General features: G+C 39.3%; 1 long non-coding RNA gene across 1 annotated transcript in view; it reads right to left on the bottom strand.

Annotated features, from left to right (window-relative positions):
• The window catches only part of LOC129464773 (uncharacterized), a 60,729-nt gene extending 35,760 nt beyond the window's left edge, over positions 1-24,969 (bottom strand). Inside the window, exon 1 of the long non-coding RNA XR_008651730.2 lies at positions 24,695-24,969. This is a non-coding gene — a long non-coding RNA (uncharacterized lncRNA). The remainder of the gene's footprint in view (positions 1-24,694) is intronic.
• Between the last annotated feature and the right edge of the window lie 2,734 nt (positions 24,970-27,703).

Raw genomic sequence — 27,703 nt, 5'->3', positions numbered from 1 at the left:
GAAAACAAGGGCTTAAGAAGGTTAAGTAACTTGCTTAAGGTCATGCAGCTAATTAGTAGTAGAGCTAGGATTCAAACCATCATTTAACAGCAAAGGTGCAGCTTCCCCTATAAGCAAATGTATACGTGAAAATATACAGGGATGACATGCGTTTTTTAACTTATTTCGTTGAGGCTGAAGAGATGTTTCTGAAAAATCTAAAACATAAGTGCTGAAAAGAAACCTGCAGATTACTCTCAGGCAGAATATATTTGATATATTTGATATTGAGAAAATTACTGATACTAGTTTAAGGTGTTACTGTTAGAATCCTCCCTGGTTTCATCCCAGGCTTTTTAATAACTACCCAACAACATAACACAATTGCCTCTGGCATCCTGGACAAATCTGCAGAGGTTATGGAATAGGTGAAAATCTAGGAGCACTGACTTACTTCCTTAATTACTGAACAAAGTACAAGTGGTCACCAGGGAAAAATAAAATGCATCTCTTTATTAACTAGACAAATACAATAGAAAAATTATGGTTTCTAAGCAATGCTTATCTTGCTGTTACCCCTGAGCAAATTTATTCCTACTAGACAGGAATAGATAATTGTACTCAAGGTAAGATGATAATATTAACAAAAAGATAAATTAAAAATACCAAGAATTAAATATTGCCTATAAAATGGAGCTAAGACTAATTAGACATGGCAAACAATAAAAGGAATTCATATTAAGTTGTCCAACTAAAGCACTGATTTTCTTCTATGTGATTCTGTTATAGAATGTATTGTTTTTATTTAATAAACTTAGTCTATATGATCAGCATTACAATAATTTTGCTTCTCTGTGTGTTCCTTACTGTTTGACATAAGTCCTTGAAAAAAATTATTATCTTAACTTTGTTTATACTCCAGTGATTATTGTTTAGCAGTTTAGCCAAATTGGAGGGAGTCAGGGGAAGGAAGATGGCACAGGATTTTTTCAGATTTAGCCAATTCTTATGAATCTTCTGTGCCCCACACACCCCATCACCACCCATACATGCCATGCACCCAGTGTTTGAGAAATTGCAAAACCTAAAGAGATAATTAATTTTGAGATTTAAATTGGAATAATCCCAGTTTAAGAGAGCTCTCTTCTGTTTTCTCTTTCAATTCTTGTTGCCATTTATGTTCCATACTGAAATTTAGAGGCAGATGCACGTGACATCACAAAGACAGTCTGTTTTTGTTCTTTCTCATGCACGCTTCTTTCAGTTCTGAGGATGCAGGTAGAGCAGGCAATCAAAAAATTAACCCACTGGGGCCCACAGAAGTTTGCACTGCAGCGGGTAACCATGGGGCAAACACCTATATTGATGTAAAGTTTGGCCACACAAAAGCTACATTTTAAATGCTTGTATTAAGTACAATAATTTTTTTAAATATAGGAAATGAAAAATTTTCATACATATTAGATTCAGATACACAATGAAATTTCAGGAAATGTCAATAATTAGGATGTTGAGAAATAAGAAAAATAAATCTAGTTGTGAATAATTATTATATGCATAAAGCCACATGTGCATGCACACACATGCACACTCAGATGCTTTGGAAAATGTTAATATTTTTGAGAAGCTTGTATCTAGGCTCCATATTTGGCAAAGATATCTTTGACAAAATTCTTGCCTTTTTTTCTTAAAAGGGATGAAGGCCATTTAACCAACTTTCTAGACAGAATTTGTTGCTAATGAACACAGCTACGTTAAAAAATCAGGCAAAATGTTAAAATAGTATGGATCTGCTTTCAATGCATTTTAGTTCCAAATGGACTAAACCCTGGTGTCAGCAAGTGAAGGGGAGATAAGGGACAGACCAAGAATACATCATGTGGAAAAAATTGCATTAAGCCAAGGGAACAATATTCCTCAAATACTGCTGAGGCTAGGATAATAAGAAATAAAATTTATACAAGGGGAGAGAGAAGCTGAGCCTAGGTCCTGCAAAATACTGCCCTGGCATTGTCAAGTTTTTAAGCATATATTTAAATATGAGAAATATACGAGTACTTCTACTGAATTTATATATATAATATATATCAGTATATATACTATTTAGTCAATATTTTCATATTTTATATATATATATATATATATATACTGAGAACCATGGGGGGTCTTTTTTTCAGGAAAGATGAAAATTATCCTAGCACAGAAGAAAATAATCATATCCTCAGTACAATTCTAGGCTCAATTTTATTCATTTCGTGTTCTTCATGCAAAATAGCAGAGGTACACTAGGGTAGAATTGCTGGAATTAACCTTCCATTCCTCCTTTGGTTTTTAAGAGGGCAAGATCAAAGACAAGGTCCCATAAAATCCATTAATATAAAAACAGAAATTGCTGGGGGCTGGGGAAAAACTCCAAGGAAAATTACCTCCTCCCTTTTAGTACAAAGCACTGTCAGAAAGAACTTCCCTTTATTTAGATCCTTTTTAATATACTACCTATAATTCAAGTGAGAAGATTGGTTGATTTATCGGGGGGGAGGGGATTTTATATGGAGGAAAATTACAAGGAAAGAAATCGAGTTTTAAATAGGCCTTGCTGAGCAGATAGATAAACCCACTCTGTGTATATGTATCACTTCCAAATGCTAGACCGACCCTGAGACCTGGCCGCATTTGCTGAGACCTATCATTGTGCTTATTTATTTCTGTGCATTATCCTGTAATGGCCCCACAGAGATGATCTTCTTTCAGCACCATCTGCTACTAGGAAAAACAAGAACGTACACTACACCTGTTACAAGCTTCTCTGCATTGTAAGCCTTTTCTCTAGACAAAACGGTAAATTGTGTAAGTAATAAACAGGAATCCACCAGCTGATAGAAATATACAGGTCCTGATGCTGGCACATTTTATTCAAGTTCTTAACTGGTATTGAAATTGTAATTTTACCATGTAAAGTAATCTATAGAGCATGTCAGTACTTAACACCAAAACACAGCCAACTGGTTATCCAAAGATTGTCTTGGGACTTTACATTCTGTAGATGTAATTTCCTCCAGAAGTACTGCATGGCATAAATATTTATGATCAATAGTCTAAGAAATCACAAAAACTTGCTTGACATCAGCATTGGTAAAGTATATCTATATTAATTTAATAAATATTTATTGCATCCCTACTAGGGCCAGGCGCCACTCTAGGTACTGAGGAAAATGGGCTTGTTGCACCAGGACAGAGGAATCCTTTCCCCTTTCACTTCCTTCCAGCCCTTGCTTCCTCCAGCCCTTTGCACATTCATCAGCTTCTCCCTGCAGAGGACAACCCAGAGGCAATGTTGACTGTAAGCCAGCTTTTTAAGAGGTCTTCAGAGACAAATCTTTTCTAAACACCCCCAAAGGCTACTCCTGCACATGTAGTTTCATAAAAACTATGTTGGTGAAAAACTTCCTGTTCTAGGAAAAAATTACCTTGTGCTAAACATGTTCCAATTTTTCTTAGTCTAGTATTTTATCACAGGCTATTGTCTTTACTTAATTAGCAATGAATCACCCACAAAAATATTTATTGACATCAGTTATAGCCCCAGAATTGTAGTCAAGGCTTATAAAAATGACAAAAAGTGTTACTGATATGATTTGGCTCTGTGTCCCCACCCAAATCTCATCTTGAATTTTAATCCCCACATGTTGAGGGAGGGACCTGGTGGGAGGTCATTGGATCATGGGGGCGGTTTCCCCCCTGCTGTTCTCGTGATAGTGAGTGAGTTCTCATGAGATCTGATAGTTTAAATGTGTGGCACTTTCTCCATCTCTCTCTCTCCTGCCATCATGTAAAACGTACCTTGCCTCCCTTTCACCTTCTATCACAATTATAATTTCCTGAGGCCTCCCCAGCTATGCAAAATTATGAATCAATTAAACCTCTTTTCTTTAGAAATTACCCAGTCTCAGGTAGTTCTTCATAGCAGTGGGAAAATGAAATAATACAGTTACTATTTCATATTGGAAGCAACTAAAATTTTTGGACACCTACTCTATTCCAGGCACTATCAGATCCATCTCATCAGAGTTCTTCATGGATTCCTAATCTTTTTGGGGCAACATAATTCACCTGAAGCAGTTAGATAGTAACTGCTATCTCAAGTGGTATGTTATTGACTGTGAATCTCATGTGAACAAAAACAAAGGAGAAAATAGAATGGGTCAATCAAAGCAGGGTTTACTAGTGGGATTTAATCTAAGCTTTAAAGGAGGGAAAGAATCTCTAAGGAGATAGAGGATGGAAAGATATTCCAAAAAGAGATGATTACAGCTACCAGAAAAAATGATATGGATAAATCAGTAAAAATCTATTAGCAGGGATAGGAAAAATCACCTACTCTATTGAATTTGGGTCAATAGCATTGTGTGAGTGCATGTGTGGGTATGAGTGTGTGTACACATGTGTCATAATTTAAGGCATGTACATGTGTTAAATGTGTGTAAAACAAAAAGCAGAGAAAGTCAGAGACTATTTGATTCATTCAAAATACCTCCATATGTAACTGCTTTTGAGGAATAATAACATCTCAAATTGCCATACCATGCTTTTATACATTATAAAGAAATATCAGTAAAATTCCTAGCCCAAAATTAGAATTATATCTTGTAAAATGAGTATCTCTCATTTGAATAGTCAGCCTTAGGAACAAATGAGTCTTGTCTATTAATTAAATGTGTTAATCTTTCACATTCAGATTTCAATAGAAGAACTTTGGAGAGAAGACCAGAATGCTCTCATACCAATAAATCTAAATTTATAGCCACCTCACAAGAAACAGATCCAAGCATTGTTATGGACCACCCGATAAAGACATTTGCTGAATGCATGGCCACGATCAAAAAAGTGCATAAATTATGCTGTATTAAGAAGTAAATAGGGAATAGAAAAAAATGCCATAAGGCTGTAACATAAATCAGTGGGGCATCCTCATTTTTCTGTATAACAGATTCTGCTCACTCGACCACCAAAGACAAATACCTTGGGAGGTGGCAGGACATGCAAAGTTCCAATTGCGTGTCCTGTCACCAACTGCCATGACTGAATTCCCTTCTCCAATCATCGAGAAAAGGCTGAGGTACCCTGCGCTGTACTTCTGTGTGTTTTTGTTTTGCTTTGCTTTGTTTTGTTGCTGACTAGGGGAAGAGATCGTTAATCTCTGGAATAGAAGCTTCTAAAGGTCAAGGCCCTTATCTGCTTTGTTGCCTGCCATATCCCCCGGTGCCTAAAACAGAACCTAGCACATAGATGCTCAGAATGCATTTATTCAATGTAAATGATAAATCTATGTATTCCCTCAGTAGTGTTTGATATATGTGAACACTAATCATTATACAAGACAAAAATGTATGCTTGTTAGGGAGGGGAAAAAATTGAAAACAACTATTTTTTGGAGTGTCTCCAAATTCTTTTGAGGTAGCATCAGCAGCCTTATTCAGAAAAGAGGGAAGGAGAAGATGGTTAGATGGCCCCCAGCTTTCCAAATGAATCAGGTTGTATGTAGCTTTCTGGAAGCTTACAGGAAAGAAAAAAATAAAATATCTGCTCTGTATCAGACATCCAGTAATAAGTTATTTCAGAAGGTTGTCATGTTTAAATTGGAGAGCTCAGAGAACTTCCAAGGTGGGCACTGGTATAAGACATGAGAATTCAGGGAGGGTTCAGGAAAAGTGGAGAGAAGCCATGGAGGCCTCCAAAATTTCCCAGAGGGAAGGACTCAGGGGCAGCATACTTAGGTGAGACTACAAAAATATGGCTCGAATTTGTGTAAAAGTTCAGTGTTTTTGTTAAATCATGTGTTGATTTGGAATGGGGTTGCAGATACAGGTTATGGGGAAGCGGCTTACAGCTGCCCTCCCTACCCCAAGTATCCCTTGGTTCTTCAAAAGCAGACTTTCGATTATATGGAAAGCAAATCTTCTGTGAGGCAAAGCATGGCCACAGACATGTGGCATCTGAGAGAAGTTCAACACAATTCCAAGCCTAAGGGGCATTTTCGAACCCAGTCACTCTCCGGTATCACCATTGGCTAAACCCGTCACCCACTGTGATAGACTGAATGTTTGTGTATCCTCAAAATTCGTATGCTGAAATCCTCCACCCCAAAGTGATGGTGCTAGGAGTTGGGGCCTTTGGAGGTGATTAGGTCATGTGGGCAGAGCCCTCATGAATGGGATGGGTGCCATTATAAAGGAGGCCTGAAGGAGCTGCCTGGCCCCTGCCCTCAATGTGAGGAAGCAGTGAGAAAACGACCTTCTAGGAACAAAGAAGCAGGCCCTGGCCAGACATCAAATTTGCCCATGCCTTGATCTAGGACAATGCAGCCTTGAGAATGGTGACCAATTCAGGTTTGTTGGTTAAGTCACTCGTCTGTGGTATTTTCGTTATAGCAGCCAATCATGGCTGCCACATGCTGAGCACCAGGAGACTAGCGTTTCCCTGCCTGGGTGACAACGGTGGTGGCTGAGCTGGGCTCTGATTGGCTGTTTGAGAAGGACTTCTCCAATCAGACATAATGTGTCCCAATGTGTCCCCACCCTGACGAGAAACACACCTATCCTCAGTCCCTCACCTGCAAAGGGGCCTGCTGGAAAGACAGAAACAAAGGCTGCTGCAGCTGGCCTGAGAGATTTTTAGGCATTGGCCTAACTCAACTTTTCATCAGCTTGCTTGTCTGTCTCTTTCCTAATCCCATTTGGCCTTTTGTCTTGGTTAAAAGAGCATTGATAAAATAGGGGAAACCAGCACTGTTTGAGGCTCTTCTACGTGTGAGCATTTTACATAATCATTAAAACAACTGTATCTCTATAAAGAGATATCCTATTTTTATAATTGGGGACCAGAAACATTACACAGTTTGCCCAGTTACAAACTTGGATGTCACAAAACTGAACTCAAACACTTCATGTGAGCTCAAAGCTGGGGTTCCTCCAAGGACAGGCTGTGCTTACAGGCTTTGTCAGCCAGAAACTCTGGCATCTGTATTCATTGGGGTCCCACACAGACAGGACACTTAATTAGGAGGGAGGATTTGAAAACTGTTTATTTACCAAAGGGACAGTTCGTAAAAGTGTGGGTGTATAGGAACTATAGGGATAGTGCAACAACATGAAACTAACTGCAGCAACAATTATTTATCATCCCTAGGCCAAAAGAGATCAAGGGAGGGGGTGGTCACCCAAATCTTCAGAAGAAGGAGATCACCCCCTCCTGAGAAGTAGTGACCTTCAGCCCAAGGCACAAGGCTGAAGTATTCTAACCTTACTCTCCTCTCTCCCTTGTGTCTCCCGTCAGGGACACATTAGGCAGACCAACTAGAAGCCAGGAGTCAGGGCAGCTCTGTTGTAGTCCATAGAAGTCAGCCTCCGGGGGCACAGAACTGGGAAAAGAGAATGGAGAGGGGGTCAGGAGAAGCCAATGGAAGATATACAGCATTGCCCTGGGTTTTTGGTTTTGTTTTTTTAAAGACAAAATTGGGAAAAACAACCTTTGCTTTCTTCCTGGTTTTCCCTAAGACAAACCCATTTCCTGAAGGTTACCAGATATATTATGCTGGTTTCCAAGCTCCCTGGAGGGCCATCTAGGTGTCAATGGCACACAGGACCTGCTCCATGTAGCAGGCATGTTTGTAGCACACGTAAGGATAGGCTCCAGTCCAAGACCACAATGGTCCATGTGGCCACCAGGTCACAATCACACAGGATGAGAAAGTGAAAGGAAGAGGAGAGAAAAGCACATGAGGGTGTGGATGCTGCCCAATCACGGTTCCCACTTCCATGAATGCTTAGCCTCCACTCCAGGGCGGATGGTCCAGCCCAGGAAATACCAATCTCAAACAAACGTGAAAGATGATGATTCTAAGCAAGAAAGAAAATAGCCCTGGGGCTGACACTCGGAAATGTCAAGATAGATTCAAATTGTTAACCTTTTTACTTCTGCGTTTTGAAGAAAGTGTTTTTGTCAAGCCATTTAAATGCTGTCTACCTGCCTCCTTGAAAATGTACTCTAAAAATTCATTATGTCTCTGTTTGAAAAAAAAAAAAAAAAAAAACTTTTTCTCTTGTGATCTCAAATGTGTAGCCCTTTTCCAAGAGCCTCTCATTCTTTCCCTCTAGGAATGACAAAGAAAGACTGCACAGTTGGCCGTCTTTTGCACCTTTGTTATCTTATTCTTTTGTTCATCTCTCTTTACCCACCAAGAGTTTTATCAAATGCCTACTAGATATGACAACAAAAATCATGTTGTGCTTTACAAAATTCTCGTATTTCATTTTTGCTGATATTCACAACAAATTTTACAAAGTCAGTTTGGCAAATATTCCTATCTCCCTTTTATAGGCAGGGAAACAGAGCACTGAAAAGACTGCACTTCTTGTCTATGGTGACATGGCACAATACAGCCCACTCTGCCTCCCAGGCTGTCCATGACCCAGCTGGAGCTGTCTCTCCAGCCCCATCTCACACCATTCATTCCTCACCCACTGAGCTCCAGTCTTTGCTTGCATTTCTTCACGGCACTGGTTATCATCTGATATCATCTAATGCCTTTGTTTGTTTCTTGTTTATTATCTTTCTCATCCCATAAAGTATTAGCTCCATGAAACCAGAGCTCCTCTCTCAGCTTGCTTCTGTATCCCAGGACCTAGAACATATACTTTCCAAAATTTCAAATTGCATGTTTATGTAATTTTTTAAAAAAAATACCTATTTATCCTCTACCCTATAAGATATGTGAGAGAAGGAACCATGACTGTCTAGCTTACTGCTATGCAACACACATTAGGCACTTAGCACATATTTTATTAAAGGAAGGAAGGAAAGGAGGAAGGCAAAAAGAAGACGGGAGGGAAGGAAAGAAGCAATGGAGAAGGCAAAGAAAAATGAGCTCATTTATTTTGCCCTTAATATGGGCCAGGCATTCTGCCATGCCATTTATATTCTTTTCTCATTTTGTCCCCAATTACCTGCAAATACAGATGCTTCTTGACTTGTGATGTGGTTACATCCCCATAAACTCACTGTTAACTCAAAAATATTTTAAGTGGAAAATGGGTGTTATGTAGACATGAAGGGATTCAAAAACACAAAAGACAATATCACAAAAAAACACTGGTATCGCAGACATGGTAGAGTGTTAGTTATTTACGCTCGTGATCACCTAGCTGACTGGGAGTTCCCACTGCCCTGTGTCATGAGAGGATATTATACCGCATATTGCTAACAGAGCAAAAGGTCAAGATTCAAAATTCAAAGTATAGTTTCTACTGAATTCATCTCAATTTCGCACCATAGTAAAGTGGAAAAATCTCACGACAAACCCTAAGTTGGGGGCCATCTGTAGACATGTTATCTCTAGTTTTGCAGGAAACGAAGGCAAGAGGAGATTAAATAACTTGAGCAATTCTCGCAGGGACCAAGTATAGAGCAATGTCTCCACGCCCCAGGCCATACTCTCTGCAACCACATCACACTACATCTAAGCACACTTACACTTCAGACTCCCATGGAGGAGGAGCAGGGAGAGGAAGCTACAGGAGGATGGCTTTAGTTCAATGTAAGAAAGAATCTTTTCTTGGTACGTGCTGTTCTGGGCTAGAAGGAGCTGCTTTAAGAAGAAACAAACAGGCTGCCAGGTAGAGAATGGTGAGCTGGCAGGCGAGGGAGGGACCCTCACAAGGCAGGTGGTCAAATGGGAAGATAAGCAGATCAGAAAATTGGTACCCCGTGAAGGGAGTGAACAAATGCCTATGCATTATGAGGGTAATGGAGACAGTTTTTCACCATCAGAGAAGGGAGTTACAGAAAGAGGGGAAGCTGGAATGAATCCTGTGGTTTTGGGCACACCTGGCACATGTCTTTTAAATTATAAATACCATTCTCCACTAAAGAAACCAGGGTTCTTTGTACTACTGACATATTTCAGTAAGTGTGAGATTATTTTTAAATAAACAGTAAAGAAAAAAAAAGGTAGTAAATTTCATTTTTAGTGGATACAGCCACATAGGCCAGCCCAGTGTTTCTCAAACTTTAAAGTGCCTACAGTTCTCACCTGAGCATCTGGTTAAAATGCAGATTCTGATTCTGTAGGTCTGGGGCCAGCCAAAGTTCCTGTGTTTCTAACAAGGTTTCAAGGGAAGCCGATGCTGCCAGCCCACACACCAAACTCTGAGTAGCAAGGAAAAAGTGAACTAGACACATGAAAACTAATAACAATCTAATTAGCATTTAGGAAATACCTCATACTGTTAGGCATTGTACTAGGTGTTTAATGTGCATCGTCTCTAATCCTTATCCACATTTGATGAATGTGGCCCAGAAGACAATGAGAATGAAAATAACTTGCCCAAAGCCAAAAAGACAAGAGTAGCAGTAGGCATTGGGTGTGGGAGTCAGATAGATTTTGGTTATAATTCTAGATCAATTACTTACTTTACAGAACCCCAGCAAGTTATTTAGTCTTTCTGTGCTTTACTTTTCTCCTATTGGATTGCTAGTGAGGAATAAATGAGATAATGACTATTCATGACTCAACGAAATGCCTAAACTATATAGCTAATGTTACTGAGTGGAGCTCATGCTCCGAAGGCTGTGCCCTTTCACTGCACTGTGTAATGAATAGTGCATTCCAGTAGATAATCTTTGAGATCTCTCCCTCCCAAGCAGGAGCTTCTGTCATCCCAGAATGGAAATGTTTTATAGGCTTCTCCAAAAGAGAAGCCCAGAGAAAAATTATGTGCACACATTGGCCAAGATTGAAGAAAAAGAGAAAAACCATCAGCCAAGATACACTGACCAGAATCAGGCAGACTGGTGCCGGTGGTGGTGAGGAGACCATCCTAGTTACAGCAAAGGGATCGTGTAGCTGAACGAAACCAGCAACGCATGTGCAAGGGTAAGTGTGAGACAGCCAGTTGCTAGAATTCTTCAAAGGCAAATCTGAGGAGTGTAACTTGCTTTCTTCTGTAGGTGGCCCAGACAGTCTTGTTGCAAGACAAATCTCTGCTTATTGAGCAAATCCTCTTAAACTGTCTGAACATCAACAGACTGCAGCTTTGAAATCCAGATTACAAATCGTAACACTCACTGGGAGTATCTTTGATGACTGAATTAATCTGCGAACAGAATTTTTTTTGTACAAACAATGTGATGTTGCTAACATAAGGACTTATCACCAAACAAGAAATAACCAGTTAATTAAACACACCTGGTCCACTTTAGTTGCTCAACTTCTGGTGTCTTCAACTTCTTGGATTTTAACTACCCTCTTGCCCATCTCACAGTAAAATTCATTTTCTTTCAAAGCATCCACATTCATTCCTGCATCCATCAGAATGGAGTGATTTATTGTCTGCAGAGATGGATACGTGCATCTTCTATTGCTCTTTGGGTCAAACACTTCCCATCCTGCTTATATTTCTCCAAGATTATTTAATTTCTACATTCCAACTCTTCACTTTGGAAAGTCTTACTATCACTCACTCAGATTTAAATTTCTGCGTCCTTTATGCATCACATCTCCCCACCTGCTCTCCTTGGATGTAAATTGGCTGAATGTCGAGAGAAAAATCATTCTTTGTTGCTCTGGTTCATCCTTCAGTGAACATACCCCAAGAACACTTGCTCCTAAACTATTTCTGTTTGCCAAGCAGCAGCCAGCCAGCAACCCACCCACCCACCTGATGGTTGGAGAAAGATGACAGAAGGGAGAAGAAAAGAAACTGGGGGAGGGGGCGAGGGGGAGAAGAGAGAGAATCCAATGACCAATATCCTGGCCCTGTTCCAACCTGGGTAATTAGAGTCTGCCGCTATTTCGAACATTTTTCCCTTTTGCAGTGTTTGTGCATGTGTGTGTATGTTGGGTAGGGGGAAGGGAACTCCATGAAAAATTATTTTTTTCTGTTTCTTCGGAATCATGGCCCATTAGAAACAACCTTAAAATTATAAATATAATCCTGGGGAGGGTATCAAATGTCTCTGGGTTCCACCTCAAAAGAGCTCAGAGATAGGTAAACCTGCAGTTTCCAAAGGTCTCAGACAGCTTTTGCAATCTCACAAAGCACTCTCCAAAAGCAGAAAAAAAGGAAAGTTAAAATCAACACCCCCCCATTTTCTGGAACAATGTTAGAAGACAAGGAAGAGGCCTTGCCCCCTGCTGATGGCTCCTGCCTGACTCATCCACGTTTTGTCCTTGGCCTGTCCCTGCCTTGCTCTTCCAAACACCGTCTCTCCAGGTGACATCCGGGGCACAGATGGGACTTGGGAGGATGGAAACATGAATTCTTGTAGCACAGCCAGCTCCCTCTTTTAGACAGATTGGGCTTTAGCCATTTGATAAAATAGAGGATTTATTTCAAGAGGGAGCAGAGAATTAAGTCTTAATACACAGCCAAGCAATTTAGAACAATTTCCTTATCCAGTTTTTTTGCAAGACATCCACTATGTACACCTAATAGCAGAAAAGCACCAGCAGGTACCCTCAGGGGCTGGAGGGAGAGGCTTAAATAGTCCACCTCAAGCTTAATATTTTAATCATGGATGCCACCTTGAAATTTGAAGAAAACTTTTTGCTATACATATACATACCTATAAAGTACGTTCTTGAAAGGTTTAGATTATTACCAGGTGATAAAAATTGATTGTTCGTATCTTTTGTTGCCTTTATTCTTTCCTCTGCATGCTTTGTAGTGCATTTCTGGGAGCCCAAGAGGTACTAATGTCCCTGTTGGAGAAAGCCATCCCTGCCCCATGTCAGGCTATTTCATGACCCTGTGCCCCTTTTACATGTGAAGAGATAAAATTCTGGGAGAATGAATGAGGTTTATCTTCCCCTTAATCTTCAGGTTGCCCTGTAGATTCAAAAGCTTTGCTAAGAGGGCAAATAAGAGCCCTCCTAGCAATAAGAGCTAAGAGCCAGGAATGACTCTCTGAATGGAGTTTTTAAAATTCAGAGCTGGGGAAATCGTTTTGAAAGCTGAAGTTTCCTATGTTAAAGTCAGACTTTTAGAGAGAGAAAATGGAGTTTGAACCCTAAAAAGCTAATGGCTTGGGAGACTCGGAGAAGAAAATTTATAACATCAACTATGAAATAGAGTATAGAATAAAGTGTATTTCACAATTCTTTCTTTTTTTTCTCAACAAAAAGCTATTAAATTTCAAAAAGCTAGTAAAGGAAAGAAGTCAAAGGAATAAGACTTAATTTTAGGTAATGGCTGTGTAAAGGACCCTTCTGCCCATATCCAGCCAGCTCAAGAAAGACTAATAAAACCTCCACATAGGCTAGGTGTTTCCTGAGGAGAGGCAATCTGTAAGTTCCTTCCAGATGAAGCCCCCTTCCTGATCCCTCGCATGCTCCAACATCAAGTAGCCATAGACAGTTGAAGAGCCATGTTTAGGCAAAGAAAGCTTGAGCAGCTCCAATTCTCCCTCCAAGCCCTCAAGACTCAAGAATAGCATGGGACAGAGATGTCGCAAGAACACAATCAGACATGTTCCATGTTGATAAGTGTGTCTGGTGATGTGTCCCTCCCCATGCACTCGCATGAATGTTGCTGATAAATGACAAAATGCACACGGAGGAATGGACACAGCCCAGGTAAAGCAGAAGGGGCAGGAAGCAGAGACTATCACAGGCTTGAATGATCAAGTATTGAAATTAGTGACATTTTTAAAAGCAAGTTAAGGTTTAAGTAAATCAAGGATTCAATTAAGTCGGTCAATAATACTACGTGTGGATCACCTGAGGTCAGGAGTTCAAGACCAGCCTGGCCAACATGGTGAAACCCCGTCTCTACTGAAAATACAAAAATTAACTGGACGTGGTGGCGTGCGCCTGTAATCCCAGCTACTCAGGAGGCCGAGGCAGGAGAATTGCTTAAATCCAGGAGGTGGAGGTTGCAGTGAGCAGAGATCGTGCCATTCCACTCCAGCCTGGGTGACAGAGCAAGTCTCCATCTCAAAAAATATTAATAATAATAATACCACAGTTGAACTTTTTACCCATGTCTAAAGTCTGACATCGTTAAAGCCTCAAATATAATCCAAATGTGCATCTTCAGTGCCCTGTTAAAATATCACAGGACATTTTCACTCTGCCATTGGAAAGATCGTATTGTATTAAATAAAATATTCTGAAACATTTCAACTTATCTTCATAGATGACCAGTTGTTATATTGGGTAATATTTATCTGTACAAATATCTCCACTTCTTCTTAGAAGTTTTCTATGTTAATAAATACCTGTTTGTCCAATAACCTTTCAGTAAACATCTATTGTAAGCTAAGCACTATGTTAAGAATATTGGCGTGAACCCCGAGGGGCGGAGCCTGCAGTGAACCGAGATCGCGCCACTGCACTCCAGCCTGGGCGACAGCGAGACTCCGTCTCAAAAAAAGAAAAAAAAAAAAAAAAAAAAAGAATATGGATCCTAGTGCCTAACACAGGTCTTTTATATATTAGACATTTGATATTTATTGAACAATACATAAAAGATGGATAAAATACATCCTTGAGAAATTTGAGAGTTCTCAAGAATGTGTCAGTTGACCTACAAAGGTCGTCCAGTAGGCAAAAAGGATGCAAAATGGCCTGCAAGGAACTAGGAACTAGGAGTCAGAAGCACAGGACACTGTAGCTACTTTAGCCACAGATACTTCCTGGAAAGAGATTGATAAGGAATGTACAAGACAGTAGCATCAGACACCATCACAGAAATGAGAAAGACTGAGTGTGAGAAGTAGAGGTGCATTCCAACAATGCCTGACCATACCTGAGCCCTCCGGAACTGAGACCTCTTCTGAGAGAATAGGACCAGACGTGGGGTGAAGGAAACTTTAATTGAGTGAATTTTATCCAAAAGGGACTAAGAGAAATGTGCCTGAATTTACGTAGGTTTGGTAAGATTGCAATTTCTGCTCTTAGGAAAACAGGGAGGTTTTAAAATTATGCTCAGTTCAGTTGTAGAGAAACAAAGAAAATTTCTTATTTGCACTTTTGACCATAAAATTACCCATAATACACAGATGAGAGAACTAGGGCTTTTTTGGTACTCACAGTTGGAAAGTAACGGAGCACATTTCCAACCCCAGGCTGTGTGGCTCGGGAATGATTGTTCTTTCCACTGCACAGTGCAGTCCTTATAAAAGACTCTGTCTCAGCTTGTGAGAGGATTTTTTTTTTAATTTGTTATTTACATTTTCAAATCTTTTTACAAAAAATGTGTTTTTCTGGTGTGTAAACTTCATAATGACTACTAGTATTAAACTGTTTTTCTAGTTGACGGCATCATGTAATTATCCAACCTCAACAGATGGCTGGGGATCTGAAAGTTTTCTCTTAGCTCAACAGGTGTGTATGTAACAGAGGAGATTTGTGACCACCAGCCCTCTATGCTAGGTGCTTTACTGCTGCACTCTGATTCCTCTCTTATTAAATTGTGGTCTGCAAACCTGTGCCATCAGCAGCCCCTGGGAGCTTGCTGGAAATGCAAACTCTCCGGACACACCCTGATCAACTAAATCAAAATCTGCATTTGCACAAGATTTCCTGGTGATTTGCATGCACGTTATAATTTGAGAAGGTCTGTTGTACTTGACTCTAAGGATTGCTTCAGGTATTTACAGGATTACAGTCAGCCCTTCATATCTTGGGTTCCACATCCATAGATTTAACCAACCGCAAATGGAAAAAATTCCACAAAATTCCAAATCAAAACGAATTTGCCATGTAGTGATGTGATGGCATTGTATTAGGTATTGTAAGTAATCTAGAGATAATTTAAAGTATATGGGATGATGTTCGTAGGTTATAGGCAAATACTATACCATTTTATATGAGGCACTTGAGCATCCACGGATTTCGATATCTGCAGGGGTCCTAGAACCAATCCCCCTCAGATACTGAGGAATGACTGTACTTACAACCACAAGTTTGAAGGAAAAAACCATGTACCCAAACTCATTATTATATATTTTACAATGTACTTTGCATTTCTTAGGAATCTTCAGATTGAAAGTGACAACTCCAACCTGCTTAAACTAAAAAGAGACATGAATGTGAAGGCTCAGGTTACCAAGGAAAGAATAAGAGCACAGGCTTCTTAGATTAATAGAACCAGATAAAATGCCACCAGCCTCTCATCCTTGTTATTTTCAGCTTGTCTGCTTCATTTTCTCTGGGAAGGTACCTCCTCAAAGCCAAGTACATGGCTATGAATAAATCTCAACCCTCCACTCATCTGCGGGTTTTGTCATCCAAGTGGATTCGAAAGTTTTTCTCAAGCTCCAGCCCAGAAAACATCTATGAAAATTCTCTATTTAGCTAGCTTAGTTCAACTGTCCATCTGGGATCATCAACTGTGCTGAAGAACCTAGAGTTTAGAAGTGAGGGGGTGAGGGACTTTCATAAGAAGAAGATGGCAGCTTTATTAAAACTATACAGTTGGTGTGGAGTTAAGCACATTTCTCAGATGAAAGGGCAAGGCAGTGCTGTAAGAAGGAGGAAGTGCCAGGTAGGCAACCCAACAGCGTCTACTATATGCCAGGTTCCTTTCATGCCTCTCATTTTTTTCTGTATTTCTTGAATATATATTTCTTTATTGACTATATATTCTCAAGTTCATGAACAATATACAACTTCAGGTCAAGGTCAAAAAATGTGGGCATAATAACAAAACACAATAAAATTTTAAAAAGATGCTTCTCACAGTTGTTTTTTTAAATTAATACATGATAATATTCCTAATAGAAAGGAGCAAGGAACTGGAGAGACACATGCATCCTTGATACTAAAAACATAATGGACATCAGTTATGTGTGTCTCCTTTAACCAGTGGGATTAGCAAACAAATGATCTCCTGCTTTTATTGACACTTCTTTCTCAGATTCAAAATTTACTTATTAAACTGATAGCACAAGTTCCCTCACTAACCCACTGTAGGCCAATAAACATCTTTGTTAGTCCTCAAATACGCCAAACTTTTTCCCAGGTCATTGCAATTGCTGTTCTTGCTAACTGGAATTATGTCCCTCTAGAACATCTCTTGGCTCACTCCTCTTCATTCAAGCCTCTGCTTAAAAGTCACCTCCTTGACCATGCTACCCAAAGCAACTGTACCCACATACCTGCACACACACGCACACCAGACCGTACTACTCTGACCTGTGCTAGTATTTTTCATAGCACTTATCACTACCTGGCATAACATATTTATCCATTTTCTTATCTGTGTCTTGTCTGCTTCCCCCACTAGAGTGTAAGCATCACTAGGGCAAGGACTTTTACTATCTTTCGCCTCTGTATTCCTCACAATAGAATAGTCCATGACACCTAGTCATCGCCTGCTAAATTTTTGTCTAGTGAAAAAAACAAGATAGGATGTGTGAAGCCATAATAACGGAAGAGTGGTCAGCACAGTTGTCACACTTTCTGAGGATGGTAGGCGGAGATGGAGTGTAGGGTAAGATGGAAAGACGTTAAAACCAAAAAAGAAATGAGAGTCTGTTCGGGAGGTTAGCAAATAATGGTGATAATCTCCAGGAGAATGGAAAACAGTCAAGCAGCCCCCAAAAGGAGACATGGGTTTGGGAGGTTAGGGACCTGGTGCTAGTCTCTGCAACATCTTTGCTAATTGTACCAGATTTCTCTTGCCAAATTTTCAGTAGACATAGGAAGCTGTCTCATTGATCATCCATCTACAGCCACACAGATAGAAGATACAAAAGGAACATTTTACTCATGCTCAGAAGTGCCCTGCTATTAAATTAAAAGAAAGCTCTGTGCTCGCCTCTTCTGCAAACTTAATTAGACACTCCTGAAGCCATGATCAGGAAGCATATCAAACAGAGAGTTGGAAAACCCAGATTCAAAACCCAGCTCTTCACTCCATTTGCTTCACGACTCTGGGCAAATCAGCGGCCTTCCACCCCTGCATCAATGTCTTCATCCTCTCAGGCAGACGCTCACTGCTCCTTGGCCGATTAGTGTCATTACATGTTTGTCACCCACACCATTGAGAGACTGAATATATCAACTGAATATATAAACAGACAATAGCCAGACCATCTATAGATATAGAGCCCTGACCCACAATCTCAGCAGCCACCAGTCCAAGAGATGAACCACAATCTCTGTAGCAATTTGCCCATACTATCCAGGATTTGATAAATAATTAATGGCTTTCCTAATTTTTGTCCCCACTTACAGTTCAGGACCCACCAAAGAAAGCCAATATTGTTCTCTTAACCAATATTAGAGGAGCCCCTCTTCTAGATAGCCCATCCAGAGTCCCTGTGATGACCTCCGATCAGGACATAGCTGAAACCTTCCTCTTTATTCACATTAAAGCTTTCTCATTCCTCTGCCTGCCTTTGAGATCTGCCAAACACGAGCAATGGTAGCTGACTCCCTTGCTATAGCAAGCTCTGGATAAATAATCTTTGTTTAGTCTCGTTGGGGTGGCTTTTGTTTATGCATGAAGGAAGTTAAGCTGCGGCAGCTAACAGAATGCCAGGCACAGAGTAGGTGCTCAATAAATAAATGTTCAGTGGAATTGAGCTGATCAGAGTCTACAATAGACTGATAATAATAACTACCTCACACACACACAGTGTTGCTGTAAGGATTAAATTAGATCATCCAAGTAAAAACATTTTGAAAACTATAATGTGCTATGGAGTCATTAGGTATTATTAAGTTAAAAACAATGTACAATCATAACCACATAGAAGAGTAAGAGTACAATGCTGCTTTTCTGTGGATTCTTAATGATGAGAGACTCTTGGAATTACTTCCAGCCTATTGGTTATGTGAATTAAATAGCCAACCAGGAAGAAATTCTTTCAAAACAGGCTGTTAACTGTCCAAGGTCTTACTGGAAGAAATTCTGGAACTCCTAACCCTTTCTTCTTGCTTTCATCCGATTCTAACTGTACCTTCTCAATTCTCTTTCCTCCTCTGGCTAAAATCACATATCTTTGAACTTGCCTGCCTATGCCAGAGCAGAAAACATAAAAGATTGAAGAAAGCAAGTAGTCAAGATTCATCTTTGGTGTCCCCTGCCTGAGAGGCATTTTTCCTAGCCTTTTGATTTCCTGTACCCTGGATTGAGCTCATCTAAACTATTTGATGCTTCCCTCCCTCATTTTCTGACTTACCTGAACTCAAATAGCCCCCTGCCTGTAGCCTGCCTGGCCCTAATGCCTCTATCTAGTCCTGTTAACCTGTGCTCACCCTGAATATTCTGCTTCCTACCTGCGGAACTATCATGCCTCATCTAGTCTCCAAACTCCAAACTTCCAATGGCTGGGACTTTATTGTTAAGGTGAATTGGATCCTCAAGCAAAGCAAAGGACTGAGACTAACTTGCTGGCTGCCCAGAGATAAAGTCTTCCTTGGTAGCATTTCCTGGGTGAGGTCATCAGAGACCGGGATCTGTTCCTAAGTTGTGCAGGTCAAGAAATTCAACAGTCAGTCTCTCAAATGACGATCAGCCATTTAAGGATAGCTTTGACCAAACAAACTCACAAGAAAATAATAAATAACCTGCAATGGCTGCCATTTATTTATTGAACAAGACACTGTGCTAAGAGCTTCATAGACATGAACTACATGAACTTCTTTAGTTCTCACTACAACCGGAGGAAGTAAATGCAAGTGAACCCCTGTCTTAGGTAAGGCTGCTTTGTTCACAGAGATTATGTAATTTGCCTGGTGAGTTCATTTTGAATGTTGATCTGACTCCAAAATTCTTCCTCAGACACCATATTAGATGTCTTCATTTTCAGTAAGAATATAATTGTTAGTCAGCCAGATCTTGGGATAGCATAAAGAGTGAATTTTATACCTATAGGAAAACTTCTGCACAATTGCTTATGTATTTCCCATGGTTGTTTTTATTTTCTTTTTACTAGCTCCTGTTGACACAGTTTTGGATAATGACATGTAAGAAGCAGTCTGCTTAGAAGTTTTTTTCGAAATGTTTTCTCTCCCAAATATTAATGCCATACAATTTTCAATTTCAATTTTCCTATAAATACTAAATTCACTCTTTATGCTAGCCCATTTGGCTACATGAAAAGCCAAATTGTCATTTAGAGTTGACAAGAAGCTTAGAAAGGAAGCAAAAAGAGTGAACTGGGTGACATATATGTCCAAATAACTGAGCTACTTGAGGGAAAGAAATTGAACTTTTATCTAGCATTGTGTCTGGTACATTGATGCTCAATAAATACTGGCCAAATAAATAATGGCACTTTCCGTAGTTATTTAATGCACCCATTCCCATCATAAGAATATGTATTGTGTGGAAGACACTGATAATTACTATGTCAGCCAAAGTTCCATCAGGAAACTCAGAGCATACATGTAAGTTAGGATGAGTTAAGGGAAATTTAATAAGGAGAATATTAATATTTACAAAAGTGTGGGGAAGATGTAGGAAAATTGCATAATCCTCAGGCTGTCGCCACCTCATAAGCCTCAAGAGACAAGGGAAGGAATGACTGCTGGAACCCAGGAAAAAGGTTTATATAAAGGGCCATCTTGAGAAAATGCATGATCACTGTTTGAGGGCACAGCTACCTCTGGGTAACCTTGCAATGAAGGAGCTGAGGAAGAAATATACCCTGACCTCTCTCCCTTTATTCCCTCCAGTCTCCTGCCTGGAAGCCAAAGGTCTGGGAGCACAATGATGCAATCCATACAGATCAGCTTCCACAGGCAGAAAGGATGGAGAAGGTTAGAAAATGGATCAACAGGGACAAAATTTCTGCACAACTGCTTATCTATTTCCCATGGTTGTTTTTATTTTCTTTTTAATAGCTCCTGCTGACACAGTTTTGGACAACTACATGTAAGAAGTCTGCTTAGAATTTTTGGAAATGGGCCGGGAGCAGTGACTCATGCCTGTAATCCCAGGACTTCAGGAGGCCAAGGCAGGTGGATCACCTGAGGTCAGGGGTTCGAGACCAGCCTGACCAACATGGTGAAACCCTGTCTGTACTAAAAATACAAAATTAGCCAGGCATAGTGGCATATGCCTGTAATCCCAGCTACTCAGGAGACTGAGGCAGGAGAATCATTTGAAGCTGAGAGGTGGAGGTTGCATTGAGCCGAGATCGCATCATTGCACTCCAGCCTGGGCAATGAGAGCAAAACTCCATCTCCAAAAAAAAAAAAAAAAAAAAAAAAAAAAAAAAAAAAAAATTTTGGAAATGTTTTCTCTTCCAAATATAAATGCCATTTCTTCTTTCTTGTACTTCATTTATTCTTCTTCCTACCTGAATACACAGAAGCTAGAGGAATAACAGCCATCTTGTTACCATGAGGCAAACTGAGGATGACAACCAACGACAGCAAAGCAGAAACATGGAAGGTGGCTGGATCTCTAGTAGTAGCAGCCCCAGATGGTCTATCACCAGACTTCCATGTGAGAAAAATGATCCTCCACTGGGTTAAGTCATGGGAGTCAGCATTGTATTTTATGCAGCCATACTTAATCCTGAATTGATGTATCTTCCAAGCACCAGAAAGGAGATAGCCAAGTTAAGTCCTCTTCCCCGGACAGTGTTGGCCATACACACCCAAGTGTTGCCACTCTAAATGAATTATGCATGCATGCATGTATCAGTGTATATACTTATGTACTTCCTTGCTGAGAACTGCTCTTTCATCCTCACACTTTTTGGCAATCTATTGTTTAAACTATCATCAAGTTTTGGTAACCTGAGAGTTATTCTCTCTCCTTAGAGTGAGTTACAGGGCTCTTTTCTCATCTGCTGTGTTCTGATTTCATGGACCAAACTCTTAGAGTTCCAGAAATGACTTCCTGTCACTGTCTGCCATTAACAGTTCTAGGGCTGAAAAGCAGAATAAATAATAATAAATGACTAATATTTGATGAACATTTACTGTGTGCCAGATGGTATGGCTTATTTCATTCTTCTAATCTCATTTTATAAATTAGAAAACTGAGGCTTAGAGAGATTACATTTCTTGGCCAAGGCCACCCAGTTAGCAAGAGTAACAGCCAGTATTCCAGCCTTGGTGGTCTACCTTCAGAACCTGTATTCTTGCATGACAATGTAGTAGGCTGATTAAGCGTATGTTCTCTGAGGTCAGACTGCCTAAATTCTAAACCTAGCACTGCTGTTTAGCAGCCACATAATCATGGACAAGGTGATTAACTTCTTTATGCGTTGGTTTCCACACCTATAAAATGGGGATAATAATTGTCTTAGTCAGTTTTATGCTCCTGTAACAGATAACCACAGAATGAGTTATTTATAAAGAACAGAAGTTAATCTTTTTAAAGAGAAACATTCTCGGAATTTTATTATATTTAAATTCGTTTTAATGTATTGTTTATTGTGAAGAGGTTATATAGATATATGGTAAAAAGTTTTAAAACCACAAAATGGAATGCAGTCAAAAGTAAGTCTTCATTTCTCTGCTGTGTGCAGCTTCCTAATCTTTCTCCCTAAGACTACCTCTAATGCCAGTTTATTATAGGCATGTCCAGAAAGATTCTGTGAATTTATAAACATAAATGTATGCACATTATTTTTTTCCTCTATCACACAAATTGTGGCATACTATATATAGTATTTTATGTGCTTTTTTTTTCTTTTGTACCTTTTATTTATTTTGATACATAATAGATACATATTTTTCTGGGTATGTGTGATAATTTAATATATTTGTATAATCAAATCAGGGTAATTAGGCTATCCAGCACCTTAAATATTTATCATTTCTTTATGCTATGAATACTTGAACTATTCTCTTCTAGCTATTTTGAAATATGCAATAGATTAATAAGTATAGCCACCCTACTGATCTATTGAACAACAAGTCTTATTTCTTCCATATAACTGTATATCTGTACCCATTGATCAATATCTCTTTATCCCTCTCTCCCCCATACTGTTCCCAGGCTCTGGCAACCACCAATCTACTCTTTATCTTTATGAGATTCACTTTTTCAGCTCCCACATACACGTGAGAACATATGATATTTGTCTTTCTGTGCTTGGCTTATTTCATTTAACATAATGACCTCCATTCCATCCATGTTAGTGCAAATGACAGGATTTCATCATTTTATATCTAAAAAAAATTTCATTCTGTATGTATATTACATTTTCTTTATCCAGTCTGCCATTGATGGGCACTTAGGTTGACTCCATATTTTGGCTATTGTGAATAGTGCCACAGTAAACATGGGAGTGCAGATATCCCCTTGATACATTGATTTCCTTTCTTTTAGATATATGCCCAGCAGTGGAATTGCTGGATCATACGATAGTTCTACTTTTAGTTTTTAAAGGAACCTCCACGCCGTTCTCCATAGTGTCTGTACTAATTTACATTCCCACCGATAGTGTATGAGGATTGCTTTTTCTGCACATCCTTACCAGCATCCTTATTCCCTGTCTTTTTTATAAAAGCCATTCTACCTGGGGTGAGATGATATCTCGTTGTGGTTTCGATTTAAATTTCCCAGATGACTAGTGATGTTGAGCATTTTTTCATATATCTGTTGGCCATTTGTATGTCTTTCGAGAAATGTCTATCCAGATCTTTTCAAACCATAGCAATAATGATGCATTTTATTAGCATTAAATGAATCAATGCACAAATAGTGTTTAACTCAGCATCTGGCATAAAATGGCCACTTGATAAATGTTAGCTCTTATTATTCGACCACAGAAGCTATATGTTGGCTCTGCTCAGATAGATAAAGAGACGGAAGAGATGGCATCTTTTCAGAGCCTAAGTGGAATGACAAAAGCACAGGGCTCTGAGACCTAGGCAAGTCATTTAACATCTCTGACCCTCACTTTTCGTATCTCTAAAATGAGAATAAAAATCTGTGCCTACTTCACAGTATTTTATGAGTATCAAATGAAATAACCTATGGAAAGAATTCATAAACTGTAAAGCACTGTATAAAACTGTCATTTGATTTTTTTCTCATCCAGTTTTCCCAAGAGTTCTGGGCAATGGCCAGAAGCAATGTCTCCTCTGCATACAATATGTCACAGTCAATTTTAATAAAGTTGTAGAGCAGTTGTTCAAACCTTTCATAGAGCTCTTTAAATTAGGGTGGCCTCCACTCAGCTGTTGGGCTCAAAACACGTCCCAGGTATGATGTCAAGATCTTAACATTTCATGGGTTCTTCATTCCGCCTTTGGAATGCCCCTTTTAATGTTTAAGCTTGAAAAGTCAGTTTCCAATGTAGATGCTTCAAGCTATGACTAATTTATTCATTCAGTTTATTGAATGCTTTTTATAGGTTAGGCTCTTACTTGTCACTGAAGATACAACAATAAATCAGAAAGTGCTATCTTATAGACTCCTGCCTTCATGAAGATAGACATGAAGACATGTAATTACAATACAGTTTGCCCAGAAGTGAAATTCTACCTAAGGGAATGAAGTCTTCAAGACAATATAAAAGTTGAGTCTTGAAGAAAGACATGCAGGGGAGGATAGGAAAAGGGGCAGGCAGTTCTTAAAGTCCACCTGTACTGCAATGGCACAAAGTATATTCTGTTAGAGGAAGTTTCAGTCCCTTCTTTAGCCACATGCCTCATTCATCTGATCTTTCTGTTGCAGAGAAAGGCACAGAGAGAAAGACGAGGAGCTGGGATTGGAAGAAGTAAAGACAAACTTCTTACCTAATTGCCTCAAGCTCATCCAAGGAGTATACGCCAGGTTCCCCCATGCTACTATTTTCCTTAGCTATCTTAGTGTCTTCCTGAAGGATTCTGAAAAATGTTCAGTTTTTCAGGTTTTCTCCTCCCATCTCACTCCCCAGGGTAGTATTTGGATGTTTGTGGGCGGTTGCTATGGTCAGAATGTTTGGGTTCTTCCAAAATTTGTAGTCATTGTAGTCATCAATGTGATGATGTTGGGAGGTAGATTCTTTGGAAGGTGATTAGGCCATGATGGTGGAACCTTCATAAATGAGATTTAGAGCCATTTAAAAAGCTGTCCTACAGAGCTGCCTTGTTTCTTTCATCATGTGAGGACACAGCTAGAGGGCTCCATCTATGAGTCAGAAAGCAAGCCCTTACCAGACACCACATCTGCTGGTACTTTGATTTTGGATTCCAGAACTGTGAGAAATAAAGTTCTGTTGTTCATAAGCTACCCAGTTCACGGTATTTTGTTATAGCAACCCAAACATGCTAAGACAGCAAAGGGAGGAGTTTAAATGAACCAGTCAAATATTTTTTACCAATTTTTTAAAAAGTTTTAAAAAATTACTTTTGGTGACTTTAATAAATATTAAAGTAAATAAATCAGTGTGTATTTTGCAAGAAGCTGCTACATTTTTTAAACTCTTTAAAAGTCTTTAAAATTCATTGCACTGATGGTCAGATATTTTCTATTAAAATTGTAAAGATGAGATTCCAGGGTGAAAATATATCTTCAGAAACAAGTGTTTTTTTCTTGGGTATTCTTGATCTTTGGGAAGAGTTCTCTCAGGAGGGGACTTTATCTGAAGAGCAATAAAGAAATAAAAGATGCAGTCAATCCAATGACTTTCAGTGATCTTCACTAAGCTGGTTCTGGGTGCCTCCAGAATACAAAGGTGAGCTGGACACAGACCCTGTGCTGGAGGAGATCAAGGACCAGAACTGTGAACAATTTATGATTTCTGACCCATCTTGCCACCTAAAAACAATCTTGAATTCTCCATTCCTGGTAAACTCCAAAGCCAGGTTTCCCAGCCACTAACTCTGGGTCACAAATAAAAGTGCCAAATCTGAGATCACAGAAAACTTGCTTTGATATACTCCTCCCAACATACCTGAATCTGAAGGTTTCAGCAGCAAGCAAAAGACATTTTATGATGGAGGACTTTTTCCTAATGGTTAGACTTTAATGCCCAAGTGTCCTCTGTACCACCTTCTAGCACGCCCCTTGATCATTCCAGAGTCTTAGATCGCTGGTCTTCCTGTCTATCAACCCAGCTCCCTCTGACCTAGTGTGATCAATGCTCTTCCATGTAACAAAGTTTTTTCCCCTAAATGTTATTCCATCTTTGAAATTATATTTTTTTAATTATACTTTAAGTTCGGGGGTACATGTGCACAACGTGCAGGTTTGTTACATATGCATATATGTGCCGTGTTGATTTTGCTGCATCCATTAACTCATCATTTACATTAGGTATTTCTCCTAATGCTATCCCTCCCCCAGCCCCCCAGCCCCCCAGCCCCTGACAGGCCCTGGTGTGTGATGTTCCCTTCCCTGTGTCCATGTGTTCTCATTGTTCAACTCTCACTTATGAGTGAGGACATGCGGTGTTTGGTTTTCTTATCTTTTAAAATTCAGCTTTATTGCTCATCTCTGTCTGTGTCCACCAAACACAAAATAAAGTAGGTATCTGGAAATTCTCCATTTATTTGATCTTTGCAGATAGCAAAATCAGGTCTTTTGATCCAGGGAACCAACTCTGCAGCATCAGCTATCCCATTTGACCTTGTGATTGAAATTTATTAAATAATCACCAAATCTTCACTACATAATGGGACTGATTATATGAGTGAGTGATTTCACTTGAGGCAAAGAAGGATTTTATTACATATCATTCACATTTTTTAAATTCAGCACTTTGAGGACTATTACTCACATTTGGAAAAATTATTATTTGCCTGGCACACGGTAAATGCTCAATATATATTTGTGAAAAATGAATGAATAAATGAATAATTGAATGAAGGTTTGTATTTTTAAAGGCTAATGTGCAAAATCACTGTGAAAGTGGGCATATAGTTAAAAAAACTTGGAGCAGGAGAATGGCATCATCAGATTGGTATTTTAAAAGAGCATGCTTATTTTATTTAACCATTATTAGCTTCCTAGAAGCAATATATAATAGTCTACAATTTACTAAATAGGTCAAAGAAAGAGCTATTCAGATTCAACCCATCAGAAAATTCTCCTGTTTCTAAACTCAACCTAAGAAATGAGAAAATCGGCACTTCTATTGCCTCTGAATATTCCACATATATTTGTTTTTTCCTTCCAAGAAGAATATACAGTTCTACTGGAATATTAAACAAAAAGTAGGGCAAGATCTCTATTCTCAGAAAATAGAGATCTTGCCCTACTTTTTGTTTAATTTTCCAGTATGATGGGTGCTAACTCAGTACCTCCAAGGTTAGTAATTCATCACGTTGACCTCTGTAGCCTACAAACACCTCTCTTGCTATACCCATACTTTCTGTATCTCCAAAACTTGCTCATTCATTGAATAAATATAGCATCCTAGGGCTTGAGTGAGTGTCTGGCAATACAATGGCCCCTGACTTAAAAGTATTTACTGTCTAAGACAATGGTTCTCAAACATTACTGAGCAACTACCTCACCCAAAGAGCTGAAGTGCAGCTGAGAATTTGTATTTCTAACATGGGTCCAGGTAATGTAGATTCTGGTCGTTGGGACCATATTTTGAGAACCACTAGTCTAGTGGATTCCTGAGAATTCTTGAAAGAAACTGGCAAAGTAGATGAGGAAGCCAACAGCCTTGTTGCAAAGCACCCATAATCCTTACACTAATTTCTCATACAATAACACAAAAGGCTTCACCTCCAAATAACTCTTAATGAAAGCTTGAAAACCTTCCCCTTGCCAGAAATTCTAATTCTTTTTTTAAAAACTTCTTAATGGAGACA

This window comes from Symphalangus syndactylus, chromosome 16 (genome assembly GCF_028878055.3).
Source record: "Symphalangus syndactylus isolate Jambi chromosome 16, NHGRI_mSymSyn1-v2.1_pri, whole genome shotgun sequence".
Taxonomy (NCBI): domain Eukaryota; kingdom Metazoa; phylum Chordata; class Mammalia; order Primates; family Hylobatidae; genus Symphalangus; species Symphalangus syndactylus.
Note: the sequence above shows the minus strand (reverse complement) of the source record. Positions and strands in the feature narration are given on the sequence as shown.